This window comes from Panthera tigris, chromosome D1 (genome assembly GCF_018350195.1).
Source record: "Panthera tigris isolate Pti1 chromosome D1, P.tigris_Pti1_mat1.1, whole genome shotgun sequence".
NCBI lineage: Eukaryota > Metazoa > Chordata > Mammalia > Carnivora > Felidae > Panthera > Panthera tigris.
In genome coordinates, this window is record NC_056669.1 from 67,942,028 (window position 1) to 67,963,500 (window position 21,473).

At 45.5% G+C, this 21,473-nt stretch overlaps 1 long non-coding RNA gene across 1 annotated transcript; it reads left to right on the forward strand.

Moving 5' to 3' along the window:
• The first annotated feature begins 1,245 nt into the window (after positions 1–1,245).
• On the forward strand, positions 1,246–11,355 carry LOC107179727. The gene is made up of 3 exons (XR_001510419.1): positions 1,246–1,315; positions 1,639–1,806; positions 11,281–11,355. It is a non-coding gene; the product is annotated as an uncharacterized LOC107179727 (long non-coding RNA).
• Positions 11,356–21,473: the final 10,118 nt, after the last annotated feature.

The window sequence follows — 21,473 nt, forward strand, 5'->3', positions numbered from 1 at the left end:
TGACACAGGAAGTGCTCGGTAAATCCGAGATCAAATCCTGGCTTTCACTCGCTCGCTGTGTAGACTAGGGCAGACTACACACCAGTGCCTTCACTCCCTCATCTATAGAAGGCAGGGAATAATAAAACATACCTCATGGAGCTGTCGGGGATCCGATGAGTTAATACACATAAGGCATTGTGAATAGTGCCTGGCTCTTAATAAGCACGATTAAGTGTTTACTATGAATTAAATGTTATTCTTAGTAAGTTCTTCATGTATTCATTCACTTATTCATTCAGCAAGTATTTATTGAGGGCCTGCTATGTGTCAGATACCGTTCAGGCACTGGGAATACAACGGTGAATAAGAGACAAACCCTGTGGTAGGTAGAATGATGTCTCCCCCCCCCACCCACCCCGGACATCCACGTTCTAATCCCAGAATGTGTACATAGTCTGTGCTACATGCAGAGGGGAGTTAAGGTTTCGAATCAGCTGGCCAGAAGATAGGGAGATTATCTTGGGTAATCAGGGGGCGGGTGCTCAACGTAATCATGAGGGTCCTTCTGAGTAGAGGAGGAAGATGAGAGGCAGAGGCAGACGTGTGAGGGCGAAGTGGGGGTCAGAGTGATGTGATTTCGGGCTTTGAAGATGGAAGAGGGCTGTGAGCCAAGGAGTGTGTGTGGCCTGTGGAAGCTGGGAAAGGGAAGGAGCTGAATTCCCCCTGCTGGAGCCTCCAGAAAAGAATGCAACTCTGCCCCTGATTTTGGCCAGTGAGCCCTCCGCCCTCCAGAACTGTAGGAAAATAAGTCTGTGTTGTTTTAAGCCAGTAAATTTCTGGGAATTTGTGACAGCAGCCATAGGGTACTAACATAAACCCTTCCTCTGGGGGCTTACATTCGCATAGCGGGAGATAATAAGGAAATAAATAAGGAAATAAACATGGTGTGTGGGACGGGCAATTGCTCTCCTTTCTGTGGGGTGGTGAGCCAGGCTGCTGAGCTCAGATGTAGCAGCAGAGAGCAGGGGGCAGGACAGGCTGGGTGGAGCTCGCCAGTCGGCCATCCCCCCAGCCATGGGCACCCCCCATGGGTCATGCCCCTCCTTTCCATCTCAGTGCTCCTGGGCTCTGGTAGGATGCACAGCTTGCGCTCCGGGCTCCTGCTGGGGAGGGGCAGGTGTGCAGAGTCAGGTGCAGGGGTGGGTGGGGCTGCTGCCAGAAGTCTGAGCCAACTAGCTTGCCCCCAGGAGGCCTGCTGGTGAGGCCAGGAGAAGGATGAGAACGATGAGAATATGGATTTGTCAGAGCGAGGGAGGGAAAGCCAGCTGCCTCTGTGAGAGCCTCTCCAGGTTTTTGTGGTGCAAGCTCTTGACTGAGCTTAATGAGCGGCACCTAGAATCAGCTCTAGGTAGTTTCGTTGGAAACATCTTCGCCGCAGGCATTTTCACTGCATTAGTAATCAACCGTAAGGCAGTTTTGCAGTAAAAGATAAAATAACTGGCTGGCTGGTTACATTCCCTCATTGATGAATCCACTGCCTTTGGCAGAGTCGACGTATTGAATGAAGCTAGTTGTCAGTTGGGTTTTATTTCTCCATGGACACAATTCTCACTTTTATGTTACAGTAGACCCTGCTCTCCTCTTTTTGCGCTCCAGGGTTTCTGTTACCTGTGGCCAACCGCGTTCTGGAAGCAGATGATCCTCCTTCCGACATAGGGCCAGAAGGTCAATAGCAGCCCACCGGGTCACGCTGCCTAGGTCATTCACCGCACTTCATCTCATCACGTAGGCATCTTATCATCTCCCATCAGCACAGGAAGAAGGGTGAGTACGGGACAATAAGATATTTTGAGAAACACACATTCACATAACCTTTATTACAGCATAGTGTTATAATTGTTCTATTTTATTATTGTTAATCTCTTACTGTGCCTAACTTATAAGTTAAACTTTATCCTAGGTGCGTATGTCTAGGAAGAACAGTACATCCGGGGGTTCAGTACCCTAGGGGGTCTTGGACTGTGGTCCCTCGGGGCCAAGGGGGGACTGCTGTAGGTAAATGTCAGCTAGCCTTTACAGTGGTCTTACTGGTAAAGCGACCGGTAGGTGGGCCGTCTTAAGACGGTGGATGGTAACAACTACAGAGATCACTTTGATAGAAGATCTGGTGATAAAGCTTCCTGGAGGCGTGAAATAGAAAGTAAAAGGCCAGACTGCACGCTACACTCTGCTGGACAGTGAAAACGTACCAGTCCCCACAATAGCAAAGCTCAGTTACAAGTACATTACAGCCTTAGCCTTTCTTCCCCATGCCCAGAACGAGCAGCCCAGAACCATGCACAGCACGATGCAAGCGTGTATCCTAGTGCTTGGAAAACTGATACCTCTCTTAATGAAGGAAGAAATTAATTATGAATTGTATTAATTTTTTTCATGTTTCACTATATCCTTAAAATTTTTTTTTAATGTTTATTCGTTTTTGAGAGAGAGAGAGAGAGAGAGAGAGAGAGAGAATGAGCGGGGGAGGGGCAGAGAGAGAGGGAGACACAGAATCTGAAGCAGGCTCCAGGCTCTGAGCTGTCGGCACAGAGCCCAATGCGGGGCTTGATCCCACAGACCATGAGATCATGACCTGAAGTCGGATGCTCAACCGACCTAGCCACCCAGGTGCCCCTCATTATATCCTTTTCAGTGTCCCTCTTTTAGATTTCATTATTTTATCTTCATAGCAGAATTGCCCTCCAGCAAACTAATTTTGTGGCAAGGATGCTCATGGCAAAATGCCAGACATGCCGAGAAATCCTCCCTTTAGGAGCCTGTAAAACACCACTTGGACTTGACTTTCATCTCGCCCAGCTGCTTACCAAAGCCTTCCTCTTTCATCTTCGAGGGCTTTAATTGGCAGGTCTGAGCCCAGAGAACTACCTCGGGAGGTGGCGGAGGCCAGGCTTGAAGTCGGCCTCCCCAGCCCCTCCCTGTTCAAGTCACTGAAGTCTGCTCCAACCCAGAGCTTACGCAGAGCAGGTCTTGAGGAGCAGCAGCCTACCACCAGTTGGGGGGCTGCTACTCAGCTGTAGACTTTGAATGGATGGTGCCTTGTGGCCTATGTTCAGGAATTCATGTAGTGCACTGCTCAAGGGCGTTACACCTAAGGGGCGTCTTCCACATGGTAGATTCACACTAACTTATGTGAGTGCATGCTGGATGGCACAGGGACTCCGGGTTGCCAGATAGGTATCAGGGAAGAGTTATCTTTGACCTCAACTCACGATGGCACTTGGGCCTGTGCATGAGCTCGGCATATGTGTGCGCATCCTATGATGCCTGCGCTCTGGCTGCCCTTTAGTGCCTGACTCGCAGGCCCCTGAGACTTTGAACCTGACATGGTTGCCTCACAGGGGGTGGGTGGGGAAGAGCGGGGTTTCCTGTGTCCCCAAGTGTGCCCCTGTGTTGTGTGTGCATGGAGCCAGTGCTGCTGTTCAGCAGGCAGAGTTTAGGTTGTTCAGAGATCTACTCACTCGACCTTTCTTTTAACCTGAGGAAGGGGCATCTTTTCCTAATTTGCAGGAAGGTGTCCCATGGGCCATGCAGGCCCTGCCCTGGTTCACAGAGACGCAGCCTTTGCAGCCACCGTCTGTGCAGTGAGGCCTCACCCTCCATGTCCCTATGTAACGTTTCAGTTCTCAAGTAGCTCCCACCCTGCTCCCCGGGTCAGCCTTGACCTGGACCCCGATTCCACTCATCTCTGTCTCTTAACCCTGACACTGGACCCAGAACCCTGACCCTGCCTGGTGTCCACAGTGCCTCAGCTCACTACCTGCAACTCACCTGCCCTGCAAAAGCCTCGGCCAGGGCCAAAGGCAGTGTCCGCACCGTCACGGATGAGCCGAACATCGGAGTTGAGAAAATACTTCTGAAGCTAGACCTAGGGAAGGAGTAGAGTGCAAACCAGGAGAGCCTTTTGGGGGAGGAACTGGGCAACGTGGATGCACGTCTTTTGGGACCGTGATGCTGCTCTAGGGAATTTGCGCTTCAGAGAGAATCCACAATGTGTGCACAGATTTTGCCAAAGGTGTTAGTTGAAGCATTGTCTGTGTTAGCAGAAGTTGAAAATAACCCAAAAGTCCATCAGGAGAAGGAGTGACTGAATCATAGATTGTCCTTGACTTGCACACACAGGAGTGTTCCCAGAAATCCATCCAAATGTCAAATGTTTGAAACTGGGACAGTAGCTTATTTTGAAAAACTAACAGTAGCTTTTAAAGTTTATTTATTTATGAGAGAGAGAGAGAGAGTGCTCATATGCCAGCAGGGGAAGGGGCAGAGAGCAAGGGAGAGGAAGAATCCCAAGCAGGCTCTGAGCTGTCAGCACAGAGCCTCGATAAGACAAACTGCAAGATTAAGACTTGAACCAAAATCCAGAGTCAGACGCTTAATCAGTTAAGCCACCCAGGTGCCCCTAAGCTTTATAAAGTTGGAAATGATGTTAATATCCACGATTCCTCTCCCCCACCACTATTTTAAAAACATTATCAAATCACTGAACTTGTCTGTTTAGACACCATCTTGAATCACATGTGTCTGAGTTGGGGTTTCCCCAAAAGCAACACCTGAGACAAAAATTTGAGTGCAGGCAGGTGGGAAGTCAGGCTGCAGGACACAGAAGCAGTAAATGCTGAGGGGCGACGGTGAGGCACTCGTTGGGTCTGTTATGGTATGTCACCTGATTTTGTATGTTTTTCCCTGAATCTCGTTCTTTTCTTTAACCCATGAACCTACAGGCGGCAAGCCAATGCAAAGGGTGTTCATTTGAGAATAAAGATTCCCCACATGGTTTCTGATCTTTGTCACAGTTTAGTGATTAGGTGTCAACCTTTCTACTTTCCACGGCTCTTTATAAGATAGTAAGCATCGAATGCAATCTCCAGGTAAGTGCACAAGAAACAGCACTAGTGGCCAACACTTTTAAAAACATACTCATGTGGGGCGCCTGGGTGGCGCAGTCGGTTAAGCGTCCGACTTCAGCCAGGTCACGATCTCGCGGTCCGTGAGTTCGAGCCCCGCGTGGGGCTCTGGGCTGATGGCTAGGAGCCTGGAGCCTGTTTCCGATTCTGTGTCTCCCTCTCTCTCTGACCCTCCCCCGTTCATGCTCTGTCTCTCTCTGTCCCAAAAATAAATAAAAAACGTTGAAAAAAAAAATTAAAAAAAAAACACAAAAAACATACTCATGTTCACTTTAGCCTCATTGCAATGGTATGGGGTAGATACCATGATGGCTGTTGGTAGTTTATAGATAAAGAAGTGGAGGCCCAGGGAAGTTCAGTAACTTGCTCGCGGACACACAGCCATTAGGCAGCAAATGTTGGCAGTCTTGCTCCAGAATGCTTGCTCCTAATCAGCCTATGTGGCAATGCCTGGGCAACTGCTAGGAACAGTTGCTTAGCTGATTGGTAGAAGTCTGAATGTGGCGTATGAAATGGAGTTGAGGGGTGTGTTAGTATTAACGTACAAAAATATAAGTTTTCAAATTTAAATATATCAACACTAGGGCAGTACCAAATGGTTTATGGCTGTAGCCGGTAGAAATCTTAGTCTATTAACTCGAGTGGGCTAGTAACATACATCTCATTATTTCCAGTGCCTGAGATGAGTTTTATTTTAGACATATCTCACTAAATGGGGGAAAATAATCCCAATAAGTGCACGGGCTGCCTTGACCCCTCTCCTGGGGCCTGGGAAAGTGTATGGTGACGTATGTTGGTTGAAGTGGGATGGCGGTAAGGGTCGCAGAGAGAGGGCCTCCTTGCCATTTGTTACTGGGTCCCTTGTCCACACCAGCTCCTCCATCCTGAGTCCCTCTGGGTGCGCTGGCTCTGTGGCAGTGAAAGGGCATCTCTTGAATGCCCTTGACGACCCTGAAAGCAAAGCCTGTTTCCTTCTGCTTTCTGAGATCAGCCCCTGTGTCTGTGTGTGACACCGTCCTTTCCCTCACCCACCCCTACACGAGGGGACTCTGCCTGAGAGAGGGAGGGGACAATGTAGTGCAGTAGACCCTGCTCCTGTCCTAGCTTCTCTCTTTCTCTTTTTCTCCCATCGAAGAAGTTTTTTTGTGTGTTTGTTTTGTTTTCCTTTCATGAGTGAGAAAAACAGCTCCGTCCAGCGACTCTAGCTCCACATTGGGTGTATTCTCCGTCGCCAATTCCTTTCTGTTGCTGCTGTTTTGGTTTTTTATTGTTGAATAACAAGCTACCCTATAAATTGGTGGTATAAAACATACATTTTAATTTGGTCTAGAGTTGTCAGATGAACTATGGTGAATATGTTACCTGTGTATATTTTATCCTTAAGTGTTAAAAAATTAAAATTTATCTTCAAATACTATATGTATAAAATTTAATCCCAGTTAAATTTGGATTTTAGATAATGTACTTTTTTTTTTTTTTTAGTATAAGTATATCCCATGCAATACTGGGGATATACTTAGACTAAAAAATTACTCGTTCTTGATCTGAAATTCAAATTTAACCGGATGTCCTATCTTTTTATTTGCTGAATCCAGCAACCCTATTTTGGTCACTGTTTTGTGGGTCAGGAATTTGAGCAGGCATTGGAAGGGGTAAAGGATACCCTTCCATGTTGGGTCTTCACGTCCATGTCTGGTGCAAGGGTGCTTCCCAGCCTCACACTCTCTCTTCACGTGAAGTCTCATCCTCCAAGGCTTTTCCATGAAGTTCGGGATTCTCACACAATGGCGGCCTCAGGATAGTCAGCCTTCTTACTAGGAGGCTCTGAGACCTGGCTCCAGAAACAGGAAACAATTGCTGTCAGTCTCTTCAGTCTTGGGTATCACAACCGGTACGACATCACCTCTGCCTTATTTTACCGGCAGAATCACAAAACCCACCTGGCTTCGCCAGGAGGGGACATAGACCCTGCTTCTTCATGGGAGCCGTGGCAAGGGATCTATAGTCATCTGTAATCTGCAGTCATCTGTAATCTGCCGCCTCAAAGCTTGAATGCCATCTGTGTTTCTTACATGGTCCATTTCCTGAGGCAATGATACCAACTCAGTTCAACAGCTGTCTGATTAGAGGAAGGGTCTCAGAAAAGGAGAACAGTCAGAAGGGTAGGGGAAACTTGGTTAGTATTTCAATAGGTCATCCCACCATACAACCAAAAAACTTGATAGGGTCGGATATTACATACAGATGATCCCTGACTTACAGTGGTTCTACTTATGAGTTTGTGTGTGTGTGTGTGTGTGTGTGTGTGTGTGTGTGTGTGTTTAAGTAAGCTTCACTCCCAGCAAGGAGCCCCATGCAGAACTTAAACTCGTGACCCTGAGATCAAGACTTGAGCCATCCACGTGCCCCTCAATTTAGGATTTTTTTTTTAACTTTACATCGGTGTGAAAGTGACACACACGCAGTAGAAACAGTAGTCTGAATTGTGAATTTTGATCTGTTCCTGGGCTAGCGATATGACGAACCTGAAGCTTCCAGTCAACCACGCCATCACAGGGTTTAACAACCTATGCCCTCACAACCCTTCTGTGGTCATACAACTGTTCTGGTTTTCGCTTTCAGTACTGTGTTCAATATGTTACGCTAGGTAGTCAACACTTCATTATAAAATAGGCTTGGTATCAGACGATTTCGCCCAACTGTAGGCTAATGTTCCGAGCATGTCTGGGGTAGGCTAGGCGAGGCTATGATAGGTTGGTTAGGTGAATAGGCATATCTTTTTTTATTGTGCTTTGCTTTATTGCACTTCGTGGATACAATGTTTGTTTTTTTTAAACAAATTGAAGGTTTGTGTTAGCCCCACACCATGCAAGTCTATTGGCGCCATTTTTCCAACAGGATTTGCTCACTTCTTGTGTGTGCCTCATAGTTATGAGAATATTATAATTCTCATAATATTTTAAGCTTTTTCATTATTTATTATGGTGATCCATGATCAGTGATCTCTGATGGTACCATTGTAATTGTTTCTGGGTATTGTGAACCGTGTTCATATAAGGTGGTGAACTTAAATGTTGTATATGTTCTGACTGTTCCACTGACTGGCCATCCTCCCATCTCTCTCCCTCTCCCCGGGCCTCCCTATTCCCTGAGATGCAAGAATATTGAAATTAGCCCAGTTAGTAACCCTACCATGGCCTCTAGGTTTCAAGTGAAAGGAAGAGTCACATGTCTTTTTTTTTTAGAGACAGAGAGAGACAGAGACAGAGAGAGTGCATGAGCTGGCAAGGGACAGAAGGAGAGAGAGAGACAGACAGAGAAAATATCCCAAGCAGGCTCCACATACAGAGCAGAGCCTGATGTGAGGCTTGACCCCATGATCTTGGAATCATGACCTGAGCTGAAATCAAGAGTTGGATGCTCAACCAACTGAGCCACCCAGGCCCCCTGTCTCTCGCCTTAAATCAGAAGTTGGAAATGATTAAGCTTAGTAAGGAAGCTGAGCTAGGCCAATAGCTAGACCTCTCACACCGAACAGTTAGCCAAGTTATAAATGAAAAAGAAAAGTTCTTGAAGGATATTAAAAGTGCTATTCCAGTGAAAACACAAATAATAAGAAAGTTAAAAAGCCTTATTGCTGATATGGAGAAAGTTTTAGTGGTCTGGGTAGAGAATCAAACCAACTACACCATTCCCTTGAGCCAAAGCCTAATCCAGAGCACGGACCTAACTCTCTTCGATTCTAGAAAGGCTGAGTGTGGTGAGAAAACTGCAGAAGAAAAGTTTGAGGCTAGCAGAGGTTGGTTCGTGAGGTTTAAGGGAAGAGGCCGTCTTTGTAACATAAAGGCACAAGGTAAAGCAGCAAGTGCTTATATAGAAGTTGCAGTGAATTGTCCAGAAGATCTAACTAAAAGAATTAATGAAGGTAGCTACACTAAATTACAGATTTTTAATGTAGACCTAACAGCCTTCTACTGGAAGAAAGTATCATCTGGGACTTCCATAGCTAGAGAAGAGAAGTCAGTGCCTGGCATCAAAGCTTTAAAGGACAGACTGACTCTCTTGTTAGAGTCAAATGCAGCTGGTGACTCTGAGTTAAAGCCATTGTTCATGGAACATTCTGAAAATCCTGGGGCCCTTAGGAATTGTGTGCAATCTACTGTGCCTGTGCTCGATCAATAGAACAACAAAGCCTGGATGACAGCACATCTGTTTACAACATGATTTATGAATATTTTAAGTCCACTGAATATTTAATATTTGAGACCTGCTCAGAAAAAGAGATTCCTTTCAAAATATTACTGCTCATTGACAATGCACCTGGTCACCCAAGAGCTCTGATGGAGATGTACAACAAGACTCACATTTTCATGCCTGTAACACAATATCCATTCTGCAACCCATGGATCCAAGAGTAATTTTGACTTTCAAGTCTTATTATTTAAGAAACATATTTTGTAAGGCTGTAGTTGCCATAGATCATGATTCCTCTGATAGATTTGGGCAAAGTCAGTTAAAAACCTTCTGGAAAAGATTCACCATTCTAGATGCCATTAAGAATATTCGTGATTCATGGGAAGAGAACAAAATATCAACATTAACAAGAGTTTGGAAGAAGATGATTTCGGCCCTCATGGATGACTTTTGAGGAGGGACTTTAGTGGAGGAAGTAACTGCGGACCTGGCAGAAAAAGCAAGAGAATGAGAATTCAAAGTGGAGCCTGAAGATGGAACTGAATGGCTACAATCTCATGATAAAACTTGAACAGATGAGGAATTGCTTCCTGAGGAGAAAAAAAAAAAAAGGGTTTTCTTGAGATGGAATCTACTCCTGGTGCAGAGGCTGTGAAGACTTGAAATGACAACAGAAGATTTGGAATGTTACATAAGCTTAGTTGATAAGGCAGAAGCAGAGTTTGAGAGGATTAATTCCAATTTTGAGAGAAGTTCTACTGTGGGTAAAATGCCATCAAATAGCATTGTGTGTTACAGAGAGATCATTCATGAAAGGAAGAGTCAATTGATGCAGGAAACTTCAATGTTGTTTTATTCTAAGAAATCGCTACAGCCAGCCCAACCTTCAGCAGCCCAGCAACCTGATCAATCAGTAGCCATCAACACTGAGACAAGACACTCCACCAGCAAAAAGATTACGACTCCCAGAAAGCTCAAATGATGGTTGGCACTTTTTAGCAAGAAATTATTTTGTAATGCTTATTTGTTTGAGAGAGAGAGAGAGAGAGAGAGAGCAGGCGAGCATGTGCACAAGTAGGGGAGGGGTAGGGAGAGAGAGAATCCCAAGCAGGCTCTGCACTGTCTGTGCAGAGACCACTGTAGGGCTCAAACTCACAAACTACAAGATCATGATCTGAGCCAAAACCAAGAGTCGGACACTCAACCAAGTGAGCCACTCAGGCGCCCCAAGAAATTATTTATTTATTTATTTATTTATTTATTAAAAAAATTTTTTTTTAACATTTATTTATTTTGGAGGAAGAGAGAGACAGCAGGAGCAGGGGAGGGACAGAGAGAGAGGGAGACAGAATCCAAAGCAGGTCCCAGGTTCTGAGCTATCAGCACAGAGCCCAAAGTGGGTCTCGAACTCACGAACCATGAGATCATGACCTGAGCCAAAATCAGACGCTTAACCGACTGAGCCACTCAGGTGCCCACACAAGAAATTATTTTTAAATTAAGGTATGTACACAGCTTTTTTTTTTTTTTTACACAATGCTATTGCATACTTAATAAACTATAGTATTAGGGGAAACATAACTTTTATACGCACCGGGAAACCAAAAAATTCATTCGACTCACTTTATTGTGATATTTGCTTTCTTGGGGTGGTCTGGAACTAAACCCACAGTATATCCAATGTGTGCTTGCATTTTTGACTCACAATATTTCAATTTAGGATGGGTGTATTAGGATGTAACCCCATGGTAGGTCAAGGAATATATATGTAATGATTCAGAAAGATATTCATAAAATGTTAGGTGTAAAAATCAGGTTACAACAATGTGTTTACAGTATGATGTTTAAAAAAAAGTTACCATATAAATATCGGATAACTATATGCAATAATATTGCATTATTATTGCGTATTATATGCAATAATATTAGTAGTTTATCTGCAAAGGTGTGATTCTGGCAGATTTTAAGCTTTTTGCTTATGTGTGTTTTTGGTATTTTATAAAATGAACATATGTTGTTTTTATTTTAGGAGTAAAAAGGTTATCATAAAACAAAATATAATACATTGTCCTCTGAATTATTCACCAGTTTGTCATTTGTATAAATTCTGTTGAGCATGTACCTGTTACTATTCTTCTAGTCTTTGCGGATTCCACCATGGACAAGCCAGACGAGGTCTTCCAGAAAGCTTTTGGAGAGGGCATGTCACCAACACCTTGATTTTGGACTTCTAGCTTCCAGAATTTCGGAGAATAAATTTCTGTCATTTTAAGTCACCCAGGTTGTGATAATTTGTTATGTTAGCTCTGGGGCACGAATCTATCCCCTTTATTCCTTGAATCTTATTAGCCAATGATGTAGATTTCCATTTTGGAAATAGGCAGTCTAATCGTCTCCCATCTAAAGGTGGGGAAACTGAATTTCTGTTTAAATCTGTAGCTCATTCCAGACTCCACAGAGTGTGGCTTCTGTAGCAAAACCAGGAGTCAAACCCTCGTCTCTCTCCCCACCAGGTTTAGGTTCTCCCTGTGATTCCCCAGCTTATAGACTGGGTTTCCAGCAGGTTTCTTAAAAGTTTTTTTTTTTTTTAATTCCAGTGAGTTAAAATACAGAATAGTATTAGTTTCAGGTGTACAATATAGTGATTCACTACTTCCATACAGCATCTGGTGCTCATCACAAGTGCCCTCCTTAATCCCCATCACCTATCCACCCATTCCCCCACTCACTGCCCTTCTGGTGACCATCAGTTTGTTCTCTAAAATTAAGAGTGTGTGTCTAGTTTTGCTTCTCTCTCTCTCTCTCTCTCTTTTCCCTTTGCTCATTTGTTTCCTAAATTCCACATATGAGTGAAATTACGTGGTATTTGTCCAGCAGTTCCTAGTAGGTCTCATGCATCTGTTTCTAAGATCATTGTTACCTTCCCTTCGCTGCAGTGACAAAACACCAGCCCCTGGAGACCTTTCCCTGGTAGGAGCTCCTCCTCTTGGCTAATGAAAAGGGAAGTGTCCTTGCATTAAGGCTGGTCCTGTTTTAAGATCAATGAGTCCCAGCTGGGACGAATGGACTGAGACAGCTGTTTCCAGGTGTGTTGGCTGCCATTTATATCTGCAGTAGCTGATAGGCCCTCTGTCTCATTGTATCGAGGCCAGGGTGTACCCCTCACTCAGGAAACCACAGCCCCTCCTCTGACAAGGAGAAGAGAGGCCTGCCATAGCTTTCCTTTCTTTCTTTTTTTCTTCAGACTTTAAAATGAATACATGCTTTTTGAAGAAACATATCAGAAAAGGTAAAGGACAAAGCAAACAACAAGAATTACTTATATAATCACCAGCTGTTTACTATTTCTACATATCCAGAAGGAAAAAAGTCTATGTATATACATCTGGTTGTGTTGCATGTACAGACGCATTCAACAGAATGCATTCGATGCATTCACACAGAACAAATTCAAGTGTGTTTAAAAATAAACATTTATCTATAGACTCTTTGCTCATGGAGAAATCAGGCCACCGGAACAGCTTTTGTACTCTATCCTAAGCGTTTCCCCAGGTTGTTAAAAATTCTTGGTAAATACCATTCTTAATGGTCACGTACTAGTCTAGCGAGTGCATCACCACTTATTAATCATTTATTATCTGTTACTAAGCATTCAGATTCTAGTTTTTCATTAACTTAAAAAAAAACACTGTTATGAGCATCCTTGATATGTCTTTGTGTACATTTCTGATTATGCCCTTGACATGAACTTACTGGGTCCAAGGTTATAGACATAACTTTTTTATAGCTTTGCTGAGGTATGATTTACACAACATAAAATTCACCCATGGTAAGCGTATAATTCAGTGATTTTTAGTAAACGTAGACAATCATGCAACCATCCCTACTGTTCAGTTTTAGAACACCTTTATCACCCCAGAACATTTCCTCCTATTCCTTTGCTGTCAAACTCCCATTCGAGCCCCAGACAATACCAATCTGCTTTCTAGCTGTAGAACTGCCTTTTCTGGACATTTCCAATAAACAGAATCACACAATATATATTCTTTATTGCGTAGTTCCTCTCCCTTAGCATACTGTTTTTGTGGTGTGGTGATGTAGCATGAGTCAGGACTGAGTTCCTTTTTATTGCTGAACAGTATCTTGTATGGATGGACCACATTTTGTTTATCCATTCACCTGTTGATGGAAATTTGGGTTGTTTCCAGTTTTTGCTATGAATATTTGCTTATAAGTCTTTGTGTGGACGTTTTCACTTCTCTTGGGGAGATACCTAGGAGTTGGTCATATGGCAAGTTCATATTTAATTTTTTAAGAAACCAAAGTAGCTGCCACATTTTACATTCCCACCAGTGGTGTATGAAGGTGACACTTCAGTCACATCCTGGTCAACACTTGCCATTTCAATTTTAGCCCTTCTAATAGGCGTATATTGGTGTAGCTTTGTGGCTTGAATTCACATTTTCCTAATGACTGTGATGATTGGCCATTTGTGTATCTTCTTTGGAGAAATAGAAAAGATTCTATTCAAACCTTTTGCTCATTTTTTAATTGGGTTATGTGTCTACTTCTTGTTCTTCATATATTCTGGAAACCTGTCCTTTATCAGATCTATGATTTTCAAATCTTTCTCCTGGTCTGGAGCTTGTCTTTCCTATTTGGTTAATGATGTTTGTTGAAGAACAAGAGTTCTGAGTTTTGATAAAGTTCAATTTATCTTTCTTTGGGCGTCCCCTTTTTTGGTGACTTGTCTCAGAAAGCTTTGCCTAGCATAAGTTCACAAAGGTTTTCTCCTATGTTTTCCTGTCAAAGTTTTTTCGAGTATGATTTGAAAATGATTTTTAGTTTTTCATTTTGGATGTAATTCATGGAATATGAAAAAATCAGAAAATATAGATAAGCAAATGGAAGAAAATACAGATCCCTCATAATCCCACCATTCAGACATAAACCACTACCAAAATTTTGTTACATACGTCTGTATTGGTTATCTATTGCTGCGTAACAAATTATCCCCAAAATGTAATAGCTTAAAACAGCCCACATTTATCATCTCAAAGTTTCTGGGGGTCAGGGATCTGGGAGTACTTTTCTGGGTGCTTTGTCTCAGGATCAGTCATAAGGCTGGGATCAAGGTGTCAGTGGGACAGTTACCTCAAGACCTGACTGGGAGAGAATGTCTCTCCAAGCTCACATGCAGGCTGTGGTCAGGCTTCCAGTCCTTGCTGGCTACTGGTGGGGGACACCACTTCCTTGCCATATGAGTCTCTCCATAGGGTGACTGGCAACATGGCAGCCGGCTTCCCTGAGGGCAAGAGAAAGAGAGGGGGGACTCAAATAGAAGTCACAGACTTTGTGTAATCTAGTCTTGAAAGTAACATTCCATCATTTTGTGCCTTGTTCTGTTCATAGAGGTGAGTCACTAGGTCTAGCCCCCTCTGAGGGGATTATATGAGCACATAAATACCAGGAAGTGGGGATCATTCAGGACCATCTTGGAAGGCTGCCACATTGTCCTTCTTGTTCCTTTGAAGTTTTTCTTATGAACTAAGTGGCGAATCCTTCCCTGTGGAACATACAGATGCAGGAGATCCTTTCTAGACTCTACTGGGTTGGAGTCTCCATAGGTGGGAACTGCCTCTCTCTGTAAGGCTTTTAAAAACTCCACAGCGGGGCACCTGGGTGGCTCAGTCGGTTGGGCAGCCGACTTCAGCTCAGGTCACGATCTTGCGGTCCGTGAGTTTGAGCCCTGTGTCAGGCTCTGGGCTGATGGCTCAGAGCCTGGAGCCTGGTTCCGATTCTGTGTCTCCCTCTCTCTCTGCCCCTCCCCCGTTCATGCTCTGTCTCTCTCTGTCTCAAAAATAAATAAACGTTAAAAAAAAATTTAAAAATAAAAACTCCACAGGTCATTCTAATGGAGCCAGGGTTAAGGGTCACTGACAAATTTGGGGGGAGCCTGGGTGGCTCAGTTGGTTGTGTGTCTGACTTTGGCTCAGGTCATGATCTCACGGTTCATGGGTTCAAGTCTTTCTGTCGGGCTCTGTGCAGACAGCTCAGAGCCTGGAGCCTGCTTTGGGTTCTGTGTCTCCCTCTCTCTTTGCCTATACCCCATTCACACTCTGACCTCTCTCTCTCTCTCTCTCTCTCAAAATTAAATTAAAAAAAAATTAAAAACATTTAAATGTAATTGGATATGTCCCCATATGGATTCCAACTATGCATATTGCTCGGAAATATTTTTCCCCTCAAATAGTCTTGAAGGTCAGTATGGCCTTGGTTCCCAGTGTGAGGTGGCCATTCTGTTCCTCTACTCCTCAGGGCACTGTGTTTGAGGGTTCCTTTGCAGGCACAGCCCCGGCAATCTGGCCTGGTAATGATGACCTTTCCTTGTGGGGGCTTCAGAGTAGCCAAGCGGGTGGCAGAGGCAGCCTGTCCCCGTGTTTGGCTCCAGAGAGGCTCCAACATCAATCCGTCAGCCCAGAGGACACTTTTAGATGCAAGTCTGCTGGTGTGGGGACTTTATGAGAACAGGAGTCCCTGGCTGTGAAATTGCTGGCATTTCATGATGTGAGAGAAGATTTACAAGCTCCATGCTGCGCTGGCTCTAAATCCTGGCCCAGCGATTATGCAGCCAAGCCCGTGAGACAGGCAGGATGTGAGGAGGTAGCAGGTGGGAGACAGGGGAAGCTACCACCCCACTGTGCCCAGGGCCCCTGGCCCCAGCCACGTACCCGGTGGGGGGTACTCTGCTCAAGGTTCCTTCAGCCATACCACTCTCTGGGGAGGAGTCGCCCAGTAGTCATTAGTGAGCAAATGGGCATGTAGGATTGTGTGAGGTCGTGGGCTCAGAATGGAAGGGGTTTCAAAGAGCTGCATCTGGTTCTTAACACCTGCCCTGCTAAGAGGCCATTCTGCTTCTGCTTGATATTGACCCTTACCACGCCGTGCACAGGAGACACCCGGCCCACACTCTCTCATAACCCTATTTAATTTTTTTTATAACCCTGCTGAATATATATTTTGGGTTATTTATGTTTAGTTTTTTAGTTTTTTGTTATTTGTCTTCCCCACTAAAATATAAGCTCCCTGACAGCAGGAACCTTGCATGTCTGGCACTCAAGTTATTGCTGGACCTTAAGACATATATATTGACAGAGTAAATGAATGAATAAGTATTTGGATACCTCCAGGGGCGGGGAACTCACTACCTTACACGCCAGCCTGTCCCGTGTCTGGATGGCTCTTGACTGTTGACTTTTCCGCAGCTTCCTGCCATTTACCTCCGTGTGGCCTTCCTTCACTGTCCACACTTGTAAGGCCCCTCTGAACAAGCCCACCCCTCTCCCCCATTGGAGCTGTCCAGAAGTTTGAAAACAGTGCCCACCCACCTGCTTTCCAGGATGAATGTTATGTTACCATATCTTTTGGCTGTCCCTCATGTGTCAGAGCCATCCTAGTTACCCTCCTCTGAAGGGCTCTAGGGGGTCACTGCCCCTCAGTAAGTTAGGCTAACTTGACATTTTGCAGATTTTGAGAGCCCTCTCCCCCCCCAAAACATTTAGATCACTTCTTCATGTTCTAGGTTTTTAGGTAGGAAAATAGTCAGTGGGTTTAACTGAGGATTGATGCTTTTAACCCATCCTCATTCTGCTTCTTTGCCCCAATTTTTCAGTAAACAGCAGCTAAAAGTAGGGGCCCCTGGATTTGGGGGGCCGAATGGCTCTATTGGTTTTGCTGCTCCATAACTCTTAGGACCAGGATGTGGGTGTGGGGTGTGGCACTGAAGGCAGCCTGTGCTGTGTGGCCCCAACCAGCAGAGGAGGGGATCAGCCCTCTGACCTTCAAAGGCAGTGCTCACCCGGGGGCGGGATGGGGGAGTGGGGAGCTCAGACCCTAGGAGATGCTACCAGAATCTGAGGTGAAGGGCTGTAGCCTTTGAAAATGGACATACAGTTTTCTTGTTACTCTCATCATTTAATTGACAAGTCAAAGCTCAACAGTTTCATTGTCTGGTGGGAGGACAAAACTAAGCGTGCGAGTGTCATCGGGGAACTTGCTCAGCTCCCCAGGTTTGAATCGGCCTCACCACACTGGTGTCCAGCTTAATAGGTCCACCCTGACTTCCTTCCTCCCCTGGTAGCTGTGCCCCTTCCAGACCCAGGTGCAAGACCCCAAGTGTACAACAGGAATGATCCCCACTCTGATGCCTGGTGGGGTGCTCTGAGGAGCCCAGGAGGGAACCACTTGGAGAGGCTTGATAAACCAGCAGGTGCCCAGGAGGGGAAGGGCTGGTGACTGCCTCAGGGCTTCTGGCTCACATCAGCCACTGCTCTGGCCTGGGTCTCAGGTTGTCCCCAGTTCCTCGAGATGGGTCTGAGGCCCGAGCATTTGAAGTACATAAGATGTCTGGATATTATTTCGCAGGTGACAAGGAGCGAAGGATGCGGAGCTTGGATACACTGCTCAATGATGGTTTCATTCATTCGTTGATCCATTCACTCGTGCAGTTAACCTATGCTCTGGGTCCCCTGCAGCCAGACCCGGTGCTGGTTTCTTCTCTCCTCCTTCCCTCTTCTAGCAGCCCCATCTCCTACCCTAAGCAATTTGAAGATATATCTAAATAAAACATTCAACAATAAAAACGAAGGGCCTAGAAAAAGCCAGTTGTGTACAAATGCTACTTCATTATTTGGAAACGTTTGAAATGATAAAGTACCCAAATCAGAGTTTTGTAGAAAAGTCCACATTCTTCTCAATCTCCAGTCTAATAAAATGCCCCCGAGTCGTTTCCTGTTGCAAGAGTATGCACTGCAGTGTCATTCTGAAAATCATGGCTTGACATTTTATAGGGAGGACAGGGGTTTGGGCAACAATTTCATTAAAGAAAAGAACCGAAGGGGTTTCGACATCCACAGAACGCTGGTTGTGCTGCTGGGACTCAGGTAACTATCAAAGCCACTTAGAAAGAGCAGGTGACTTAGAATCACATGCTGTCACAAAACAAACACATACCGAATGAAAACTTCACAGGCTGGTTGTTTGGGGCTTAGGAAGACCTGCCTCTCCTGTCCCAAGGAAGAGAAAAGCCCCTGGGTAAGTGAGGTGTCCGTTCTGGCAGATGCGAGGGGTGGGTGAGAGCCCTTTCTCCGGCACCCACAGCTCCCACTGCTCACCTGCTCCATGGGTAAAGGCACGGCCCACACAGAAGTAAGGTCAAAGGTTATCTGGGAGATGCTGACCGCTATTCCTGCTCTTAACCGGTGCCCACAGCCAGCGCATCAGACATCTGGTGAACAAGCTTGGGGACCATGGTCCACCAGTTTACCAGCTCTCACTGGCCTCTGGGTCCTGATTTAGGAACAAACCTGATGGTCCCTCAGTCTCACCACTCCTGACATGGGCGGTTACACAGTGATCAACCCTGGGAAGCTCATAGCAGCCGCTGCTGTGTAAACAATGAGAGGTTCAGAGTGTTCTGAGGGCCCTCGTGCTGTTCCAGCAGGTCCGTGTCACTGAGCCTGTGAAATACGAGGCCCAGGAGGTGAGGAAGATGGGAGCACATTGTGCCCGCCGCCCTGGTGCTGGGGCTGAGGGCCACATCGTGTACCCTGGCTTTGCAGCTTGCTGTTTCCCTCGCTGCCAGCCAAGGTCAGTGGTTTCACCCCTGGTACCATTTATAGCTTTATCGTGGCACCGAGGGCCACAGTGCCTCCCTCCTCGGGTCTATTTCAGTCCGGGCCTCCGAGTCAAGAGGAAAGGGAGCCGACAGTTGTGTGCAGCTGGAGCCCTCCCGGCAGATGTGTGAGCACACGGACTCGGCTCCGCTCGGATGCCACCTGCCACGAATGGCTGCGTGCTTTGGGGGCTGACTTTCTAATCTTGCTAAGACTCACTGCCCCCTTCTCTAAATTGGGGACCTACCACACAGGGTTGTCGTTCAACTGAACTATATGTAAAAACAGAGCATAGAGCTTCACAGAACATGTGCTTGGTCAGTGAGAGTGTTCTTCTTCCCCCAGTGGGTCCTTCCTGGTGTGGGCAGCCCAGGCCAGTCTGGGAGAAGCTGCCTTCTCCTGCAGTCCTGGGAGCCACAGCTGGGCCACTTGTTAGCTGGGCTTCCAGAACTTTTCATGTCTTTTTATGCCAGAGGGAACAGGGGCTCCTCGAGGCCCTCTTTGCACCCAGCCTTGATGAGGCCGCGGAACCAATCTTCCGTAATGTATCACAGGTAAGATACCGACTGTAGTCTAGAAGTAACTGCTCTGGGGCTATAGATTCTCCCCAAGTTCTCTTTCAATGTTTATGCACGCCAGGGCTGGGGCTCCCAGACTCTGTTCACTGATAAACAATTGCAGGAACCTCAGCTTTTATTCTAAATGACCAGCTGCTTGGTCATTTAGATGTGGGACCCTGCAGTCATTTGCCCAGAAGGACCATTTTGGAAAAAAAGGTCTCATGTTTCCAAGACCACAGGGTCTTATTGACCACCCCTTCCCCTGGGTCCCCATCACGTACATGTGTACGTACACACACATGTATGCACACGCACGCATGCACACAATGCACATCTACACACACATGCACATCTGCACACACATGCATGCACACACATGCACATATACACACGTATGCACACACATGCACGCACACACACACACACACACACACACACACACACTCCCCGGCTTCTCAGTCCGTGAAATTCCTAGCTCCAGTTCTTTGGTCACTGGACTCTTGTTCTTGTTTGCCTGGTTTTGGTTTTATTGGTCCTGCAGGTTTGGGGGTAAATTGTCTTTTCTCCTTTTGAAAGTAAACAACGTATAAATGAATCCATGTGGAAGTCCCCCGAAACACGAACTTGTGTTGCCAAGTTAGCTAGTTCCTGTGCTGGTCTCAGATTCAAGCTTTTCTGGTGATCTCTGTTTATTGAAGGGCTTCTGGAGATTACAGTAGGTTAAAATATACTTGTTACTGTTTGCAGTTATGTGTTCTAATCAGGATTCCTCACTGTGGTGCAGTCCATACAAAACAGAAATAAGTCAGATTTCTTTCCTCTTGCCTGCAGCTGAGAGGCATCATCACTGATTTTGTTTTTGTGTGTGTTTCTCAAGTAACCTTCTTTTTTTTTCCAATATATGAAATTTATTGTCAAATTGGTTTCCATACTCAAGTAACCTTCTTGTTACTATGATCTATGTCATAGATGAACTTATCATTGTAGTAAGTAAATATTATATTTACTTACAAAATTGGATGCCTCATAAAATTTATGAAATACGTTTATACACATTCTTTTAAAGTACATTACTGTGGGTGTATATTGTCAGTGTAGGCTAACTGCTGTAACCAACAACCTGCAATGTCAATGTCTTAATGTATGTCAGCATACAAGGTGGGTCAGCAGGGATACTATTCCACTGTCATTCAGGGACCCTGACTTGTTGCCCCACGGGCTCCAACTTCCTGTGGGTCTTTGCAGTCCTGTTCACTTAGCTCATGCATGGGAGATATATGAACCTGTTGGGGATTCTGTGGCCAGGCCCGTAAGTGGGTTTGTATGGGGCAGGTCTGCAATTGTGCCCCTCACTTTATCACTTCTGCTTCTACCTTATTGGCCAGAACTCAACTGCGTGGTCATGCATAGGATGCGTGTGTCTAGTAAGAAGAAAAGATGAATAATTGGTGAGGAGTGGCAGTGTCTGCTATAAATATATAACCTCACCCAAGATGAGTTCCATCAAAGAGCCCATGGTGGGTGGAATGATGGCCTTCTAAAGACGTCCACGTCCTAATCCCCAGAACCTGTGAATATGTTACCTTCCTTACCAAAGGGACTTTGCAGATATGATTAAGAACCTTGAGAGGGGGAGATTTTCCTGGACAATCTGGTGGGCCCAATGTAATCAGAAGGGTCTTTATAAGTGGAAGAGTGGGTCGGGAGGGTCAGAGAGAGAGATTTGAAGAGGCTGTGCTATTGGCTTTGAAAATGGAGGAAGGGGCCATGGGGCCTGGAATGCAGACAGTTTCTAGAAGCTGGATAAGGGAGGGAACGGCATCTCCCCTAGGCCCTCCAGAAGGAAAACAGTCCTGCAGACACCTTGATTTTAGGCTTTTGACCTCCAGGACTGTCAGAATAACTTTGTGTTGTTTTCAGCCACTAAGTTTGTGGCAATTTATGAAAGAGCAAGAGGGAGTAAACACAGAGCTCATTCTACCTTGTCTCCCTACCATGTGCCTGACCCATAGTAGGTTCACTTGGGGGCATTTTCACATAGCCTTCGATGGGGAGCAAAGCAACCCCCTGAAGCGGGAACTGCAATCATCAAGGAGAGC